Raw genomic sequence first — 9208 nt, 5'->3', positions numbered from 1 at the left:
CTATGCATTTAAAACTTAATTTTCCCAGGAGATCCAGGATCTTGTTTTCATCTCTTTTTGTTTATTGAATGTTTGGTCTAAAAGAAGAATGTATGGCTTATGTGGATTGGCTTTTTCGAATTATCCACTGTCAAGGGTAAATATAACTTGCTCTACCTGCTTAATTTCTCCTGAACCATTGATCTCCTAGTGTTCCCATAGGAGAAGATGAACTGTACAGCACTGACAAGATCCTGCAGTGTGTTTGAGAACTAAGCATACTGAGTTGGGCAGTGTATGACTGGTAGTGCCACATCAAGGCTTACTGAGTGTTAAGTGTAAAAGAACAGCCATGCTGAAAGCGAGGTCTGATCACAAAGCTGCAGTTTCTTTTTTTTTTTCATGCTTTCAACAAAAATAACTGCTTTGATGATTTATTGCCAGCATAAATGTCCATGAAAGTCTGGGTATAACTGAATCTATACAACTATAAAAAATAAAATCGAAAAGCTTGTCAATGGCTCATTATACATGATTTAACTCAGAAGGTCTTCTTCATTCTCCATAGCAACAACTGTTCCATGTTTTGTGAAAATTATTATGTAATTTTTTATGCTTTATTGGAAACAGGAAATTGTTTCAACGTAATGTTCTCAGCATATAGACACGCTATAAGCTTGAATGTGCTAAAAGAATGATGTTCACACCCCCATTCACAAAATTCATTACATATAGGAATTTTAGTACATCACATGTTTCTTCAAATGGCCCAATTAAAATTGTGACAAAAATGCATGCTTTCTCTGAGATTAATTTGAAAAAACACTTTACCATGTTAATTGCATTTAGATCATTGTTCCCAAAAAATCTATTTTTTGTGAAGAAAAAAAAAAAAAAAATGTGTGTCTATGTTTGAGAAATTCCTTAATGAACTATTAGATTTATTAGAGAAATTCTGACTTTATGCATTTGTTTTCTGCAAGGTATTTTCACTAGCACTTTATTTCAACGAAAGGTCTTCCAACACATCTGATTTAGCATATATTATCTCATGTTTTCAAGTTTTGTCCTGACTTTTTTTTTTTTTTTAATGATGTTCGGTGTAACCAGATTTGACACCATTTTCATGTGGTTATGAGTTTTAAATTTGTATTATTGAAAGGATATAGAGCCATTCATGTGTTTTGTTCAGCTTAGAACTGTATAATACTCTCAGCAGGTGCTGATTGCACAGTATCCAGCTGCTCATTCATTCTCATCAAGACGAAGGCTGTCAATGTGTTTGGATGATCAAGACTGTGGTGCAGTGCCTGATTAGACCTGTAATGTGTTATTTCTGGTGAAGAAGAATTTTCTATATGATATGTGCAAAGAATTTGGTTTTCACTATAGTTACCTTTTGTTGATCAGTAAATCAATTATATAGGAGTGCCTATATTAATTAACTGGCTTTAGGATTTATTGAACCTCTGCTGAAATACTGTATTGTATAGGCTATGATGCTCCATTTTTTGGTGCTTTCTCTAAGTTTGAAGTTGGGGAGTAAGGGTCTGATGAGCTAGAGGGAGGAAAGGACATAAAGATGCATGAGATCATGCTGTGGATCTTTGGTTAATTCTTCCTATGTCTTTGGATTTGACCATGAATAAACCATAAAGTAAAGGCTTTTTCTGCTAACACCAGAATGTGGAGGTACACATCTCAACTGTATCTACTGGGAGTGGTGTAAGTAATTGTTCCATCAAAATCCATTATTCAAGATATCCATCATATGAATGACTTGTGCCATGCTCTTTCACCAGTTACTGTCCATTTTGTTCAGGTTCTGGGATAACTTATTCAGGATGACTTACTTTAAACTGTCATGCTCCAGCTGTGTCAGCTGCTGGGCTTTGAATTGGACTTCTTTAAACAGAGGCAGCCACCCCACTGAATATGTCTCAGACGAGCTCTGTACAACTGCAGGAAATTTAAAACCGTCCCACAAAGGTTTTCAATTCATCCTGTGGTGGCACCTTTGTAAGACACACCTGGGACTCTGAAGGGTTGATGCAAACTTCACAACATCCTGTCAATCATTGCTCTGCTGTTTTGGCAGTACCTCAAAGCTGGTTATGCCAATGCCAGACAAAAGGGAGCCAAAGTCAAGTGTTTTGGGTACCACTGTAATAACCCTGATTGGCTGTGTGGGAAGGAGTAAACAGAAACTAGACAGAATGTTTTTTTTTTTCTTTTATAAAAACAAATTAGGTAAACGTGCTGCTACACATTTCTCCTATAGGCAGTTGTTTGCACTGTTTCTCCAATCCAGCGCTGATCTTTTGGCTTTTGTAAACAAAATAAGCTGAATGTTTTGCTACTTATCTCAATTTATCTCAATGGTCTCTACAGACTTCTGCTTCTCTTTGGTGAATCAGCAGCCTACTAAGAAAATGTAGGACACATTATGTTTTTCCTTCAGCAGCCAGCATTCATCCACACCCTTCTTATTACAATGATCCAAATTATTGCTCTGCAATGTTCTTGAAATTACTTTAAAGCCCTAACCTAAATCTAATTATCTTTGGTGTCTCTGAGAGCTCATTCAGTCTTGACATAATCAGTGTTCTGATTGTATTCTTAAAATTAGTATTTCTTGTATACTTTTTAAACTGGCAAGGCTAGTAATGCCTTTATGTGGTTTATATAGTCCTGTTTATTAAACATATTTTGCTAATCATATTTACATTACATTTATTCCATTTGCAGGTGGACATTAACAAGGTAAATGTAGTATGTTACTGTACTTAAGTACCTTTTTCAAGTATCTGTACTTTACTGAGGTATTTCAATTGGGCAAGACTTTAACTTCACTACATTTCAAAGTCAAATATCGTACTTTTTACGTATCTACCATTTGCGAAATCAGTCGTTCTTTTTTATCTATTAGTGGACCACACGTCTTTGTTTTCACGGAGACATGGCTCAGCGACAGACTTCCAGATGCCACCATTCAGCTAGATGTGCTAGCCATGTTTCGTGTCGACAGAAATGCAGCTCTGTACAGAAACATTTGCGATGGTGGAGTATGTGTTTAAATAAACACTGAATGGTGCAGGAACTCTGTGCTTGCCTTTAGCTACTGCTCATGGCTGGTGAAATTTGTGACTGTAAGATGCAGGCCATTTTATCTGCCCCTGGAAATCACCACTGCTTTTATTGTCGGAGTGTACATTCCCCCCCAGTGCTCATGCTAAGGAGGCACTGAGTGAACTTTATCGGGCTATTAGTGACCTGCAGAATGCTCACCCTGACTGACTGTTGTGCAAAAGAAAAGGGCACCCACTAAGCAAATCCAAAGGAATTCCTAGAGCTGACAACTTGGTGTTTTCTGTGAATTCTGAGCTATATTCTGTGCCACCACACTTGTTATATATCTGAGTCACATGCAGGCTGGTGATTGTCCCACATCGAGTGTAAAAAAGCATAGAGTTTTGTTATAAGTGTAAGAATTAAGCAGTCATCTGACAAACCATCTCACTTCACGATCTGTGGCAAATGGTGCAATTGTACAGTGAAGAGACAAGGATGACAAGTTCCACAGATTTTTGTTCAGAATGTCCCAAAAAGAAATTTCCCGCCATGCAAGTTCCAAGTAAATCAAGTTTCCATGGCTGCAGTTGTGCAGGGTAGACTGCTTTGTTAATATAGTTTTCATGCTGACTGTAGTAAGTAAACAGTGGGTGAATGTAATTTTAGTTAGCAATGAAAAGCAGAGACAGGGATGAAATTATTTACATGAATATGTGATTATACTCATAAACCAAACACTAATGCAGGTTTGCTTTATCTTTACAATACAAATGTGCACAATTAGAAGTTTGTAATTATGAGTGAGTATATAAACTATAAAATAAAAGTTAAATAAAAATAAAAGAATTTCAACATTACAAAGTCTACAGCAGAGGTAAAAATATCAACCAGGACTAATCAAAAACCTTTTATTCTCTTTGGTCCATCCTTTCCAAACCCTATCCTCTTTTGATGTGTGTACAGGGGGAACAGTGATAGAAAGTAGAAGTGAACAGTGGTGGAAAAATGTGAGGAAAAAGAGACGTACGATAAATGGAGAGGATGGCAGGTGCACGTTGTTGCTTCCATCTGTCGTTCTCAGTACACCTCTAATCCACTCATCTCTGCATTTTGCTCTTTCCGATTCAGTGCTTAAATTGTGCATCCTTTGTTTGAGTAGATTTAGTGAATAATTTACCACCAGAGAAGAGCGAGGACTGTGTGTGTACAGTCTCACATCTGTCACTATGAATGTTAATGACTCTCTCCAAGTCTAGCACCTACTTGTATACATTTCCGACTATATACTTATTGACATATCATATAATATGATTTTATTATAAAAAATAAAAGATTACTAATGTTGCTGATTAGATCTCTATTACTTCAGTCTTATACTACTAGCTGAGTGTACATACATTCTCCTTGATTCACTTGGATAAGGTTTGACCTTCTAAATATTCACTCTTTCAAACCCTGTGCATCTCGCTTTGATTACCTCTCGCTGTTAGAAGTGTGTCAGACTTCTAAGGAGTGACATTTTATTGGCCGACATGCGGCAGACAGAAAAGGGTACACAGTGACCCCAAATCTGTAACACTGGCCACCCCATAAACTCACTTATTGGTGAATATGTTAGTGGGTCTAGATAAAAGAGAAAAAAATTACCTTTTACAAAACAATACACCAAGAGTGGCATTGAATCTGGACACAGCTGCTTTGGTCTGACAGTAATTTGTTTGGCCATTTATGAATCAAGCTATTGTCAAGGAAAATGTCATGTCATGATGATATAGATGATACATGGGAAGAGAGGAAGACTTTACTTCTTTCTTTCTTACATAAAAACTAATCAATCACTGCTTGAAGTCTGGAAACAGGTTTCCTCATTTGTATTGTATGCCTCAGAGTGACAAATAAAAGCTTGTATTTCAGAACGCATGTGGATAGCTTAAAGATGGTACAGATTCTTTTGTGACATTTTCTATTTGTGAATGGTGCTACACTATAAGGATCTAAGGACTGTAAAATGCAGTACAAGCCTCATTCCAATGAAAATAAAGCATGAACAGAATGGAACAGAAAGTTGGATTTTGTTGGATGTTAATGTTCCTGTTTTAAGAGAATTGTGTTTAATTATACTACAATACAAATGTAAAATAGCACCACCTGCAAGTACACACATTATTTTCTAAATATTTGAAAAAAAAATTCTTTTCCTAAACCAAAGCCTTTTTAATCAGTCACAGATAGATTGAATGATTTAGTATAAACTTAGTATTCACTCCCTCATGCATTGCTGTAAAATAATGTGCAGAAATAGGAAAGGAAACCTGTGCATGAGAGCCTGCTATTTGTACAGCATTTGAAACCCGGAGCCCCAGCAGCACGGCAAGAAGTAGCGACTTCCTTTCCCCAGTGCTTCAAGCTTCAATGAGATCCATTTGTGTTTGTGCCAACATCCGTAGTACCAGTTCATCTCTGTCCTTCGCTTCTCTCTGGGGGAACCGCCCTACCATAGCCAACATGAAGGCTTATAATGCATGACTGAGCATATGCCACAGACATGGAAATCAAGACACATAAATAAGGTGTATCCTGTATCCACCTGTGGCCAATCGACCGACCCCCCCACCCTCAAGCTTCAGGAAAAACAAAATTGAGTGACAGGAAGAAATGCCACACTGCCTCCGACACATTTCTCTCACCACTAAATTGCTTTGTCCATAGTCGTCTCTTCAAATCCTGCTAGGTACTGGATGCTGTAGTCCCCATAACTATGAGTGCTCAGAGAGGCAAAATACCTTACTCCTTTTGGTGCTGAGAGGGATAAATTGGGAATCGGCCATGTGTGGCCAGGACCCTCTAAATAAAACCCTCTCAGTTTTTTTTTTTTTTTGCACAAGCCTATTAGAGCCCCACTCCAGCCTGTTCAGCTGTGGTGAGGTAGAAAGCTGGGAGAGATGAGCAGCAGTGACCTTCCATTTTAGCCATCCTACCATTTCTGTATGGAGTTCACTCATGTGGCATGTGAAATGAAAGAGGCAAAGAACTGTGGAGCTGTAGCTTTGTATACTTTTTACCTGCAAACTTAATGTGGTTTAATTCAGATGTGTACCGTTTAGTCTAACGGATAACTAATGCATTCACTTCTTGACCCATGTCGTATAAGTTTTATCATGTAGTTGGGAATTATCCACAGCATTGATGTGATAATTCCCGAAATCTAAACTAAATGAGTATCACTTTTAATAAACACTAGAAAAAAAATAGAAAAGCCACTGACCTTGTACAGTATGTAGGACAGTGGGTGGGAAAGCATGCATGGACTTACTCTTACACACCCACCGATGCTGGTGTAATGGGATTCCATGGCCCAGATATGTCATGCAGAGCTGGAAAGTTGGCCTAATAAGAACGTACAGAAGCTCTCCTGCAACCTTTCCATCTCTATTATAAGAAGCATGTTTTTTGGCCACGTACACACATGATTTCTGTAACTTCCTATTATCCGTTAACACTTCAGCATTGAGAAGCCACAAGAGACCTTCAATTGGCTGGCTCTTTAATTAATTCAGTGAATTTTAGAGCTGATCTGCAAAGCCTGCCTGACACTACAGGGAACATGAGCGTTATGTTTCACAGACTTGAAGCCTAACTAGGTCCGGCTGAAAAAAGCAACATAGCACACTTATAATAGGTGACATATCCATGCAAACACATTTAGATCACAACTAATGGCCTTCTTGGATAACTCAATAATCAGTGCATGATTTGAGAATGGGGAAAACACAGAAAATAGAGTTATTTTAATCAAATGGCGCTGGTTGTCTTAACAAACAACATGCCTTGTTACTAATCCCTGCTCATCAAAACTGCTAATCACAAAACAATGTCTTTTTCATTGTTTGGTCCCCTGAGAAATTAACATATTATTTCATTATTTTAACGTGTATAATAAATCATTTGATTGATGAAGCTTGTCTTTTTTAATACATATTTTGCATCCTGTCAGTGCTGCAGTGGATGATGGGAACAACACAAATGTGTGTATGCACATATGGGGTGGGGGAGGCAGGAGGAAACTGTGAAAGAGGGGCAGAGTCAACAAGGCAAGAAAAAGGAGATAAAAGGATGTTGAAATTCTTAGTTCGCTATTTCCTTTTTGGTTTAAAAATACCTTATATTACAATACTCTGAATATGTATAAAGTAATTAAAATAAAATGAATTTAATATAGTGTCTTTTGTAAAACGTTAATAGATTGCACATATGGATGTTTGTAATATTAAACATTCTTGGGTTGTCATATTTGTCTACTTGCCTCTCGTGCTATATGTCTAAGATGAACAACACGTCACATTACAACTATAGGATAAATGAAACCAATTCAATGTCTCGTTTGATATAACACATCTTGAATTGTGTTAAGTGGTCCAAAACCTCACTAAGCTTGTAGAGAGGTCATGTGTCTCTGAGCAGCCTCCAGACAGAATCTAAAAATTAGCGCAGTGCTCAAAATGCAGTCATCTCTGTTTGACCTCACATTAAGTGGAATCAGGAAATCAGGTTTTTAGGTGAGTCTGCTTTATTAAGGGTACTCCCATATTACTTTGAGAAACAGCCACTACCATGTCAAGATTTTTACCTGTTTCCTTTTTAATGGGAGTTTTTGGTCCAGACAAAATGATGAATGCCTGTTCTCTTTCCCCGTTGTGTGCATACAGTACACACACAAGGGTAACTTGGGTAATACTTTAAATAAATAAATAAGCTTAAAAGAAATAAAACAAAGTGCTTTTGTTTCAGTGGATGTCTTATTCCATCTTGGTAATTACTTCCTGATAAATGTACATGCCACACAAGTGGGTTCTTGGGAAAGTTCAACTTTGTCACAAGAGGAGACTGCTGGACTTGTATTAAACAAACACCCGGGATTCACATAAAGTCATTCCTCGACCCAACTAGGACAGTCAGATCACCTCTGCGTGTTGCTACTCCCAGCATACAGGCCACTGATGAAGCGCTCCAGGCCAGTACAAAGAACCATCAGAGTATGCCTGGAAGGAGCTACTTCAACCCTACAGAACTGTTTTGAGTTCACGGGCTGAAACATGTTCAAGAAAGCTGCCACCTATGACCAGCACATTTGTCTGGACGAATACACTGACTCTGTGACTGGGAACATAGAGAAGTGCATTGAGAACAGTTAATGTCACTTTGGGAAAAAACATAACCACATTTGCTATACAGAAGCTGTGGATGACTGGTGAGGTCCATGCCTTGCTCAGACAGAGAGATGCTGCCTTGAAGTTGGGGGTAGAAGGACCTCTTAGGACAGCAAGGGCTTGGCTTTCCAAAGCCATCAAGAAAGCAAAACACCAGTATGCACAGAGAATTAACAATCACTTTTGCAATACTAAGGACCCCAGACACAGGGCATTCAAGCCCCAACTAAATACAAAACCACATCACATACTCACGATTTGAAGCTCTGTACATCACACAAGCATGCAAGTCCACAGCTGACATGAGGAAAAGATTATCAAGAGTCAACTCACGAAAAGATAACATGCCTGGATAACATACAAGGGAGTGTGCTCAGGGACTGTGCTGACCAGCTGGAAGGTGTCCTCACAGACACCTTCAACATCTCCCTGACTGGATTCTCGATTCTAGACATCCTGATAGAGAGACAGTGCATATCGGCAGCAGAACATCAAACACCATCACACTGAACACAGGTGCCCCGATAGGGTACCCACGACTGCATGAAACACCATACAGAGAGGAGGTGAAACGGCTGGTGGCCATCAGGCAGGAGGTTCCGATGCAACAAGGTTCTGCAACAGCTTCTATCCCCAAGTTGCTCCCTCCTCCTTTATTGTGCACAATGGGTATTAATGGACATAACATAGACATTAACGCACACTCAAATTTAGCCACTTTACTGTGCATTAAAATGCACATTGGACACTGTAGCACATCTGCAGACATCTGCATTTGAGGACTTACTGTTTACTATAGCCATCCACCGATTCTGTTAAATATTACAAACTGATCATTGCACACACTTGTACATGGTCACTCTGACTGTTCATTCGCACTTTACTTAACTCAGTTCTTACATTACTCACATCCCAATCTCATATCTATTACATCTACCTTATGTATCACA

Source organism: Silurus meridionalis, chromosome 2 (genome assembly GCF_014805685.1).
Source record: "Silurus meridionalis isolate SWU-2019-XX chromosome 2, ASM1480568v1, whole genome shotgun sequence".
Lineage (NCBI taxonomy): Eukaryota > Metazoa > Chordata > Actinopteri > Siluriformes > Siluridae > Silurus > Silurus meridionalis.
This window is presented reverse-complemented; position numbering follows the sequence as displayed.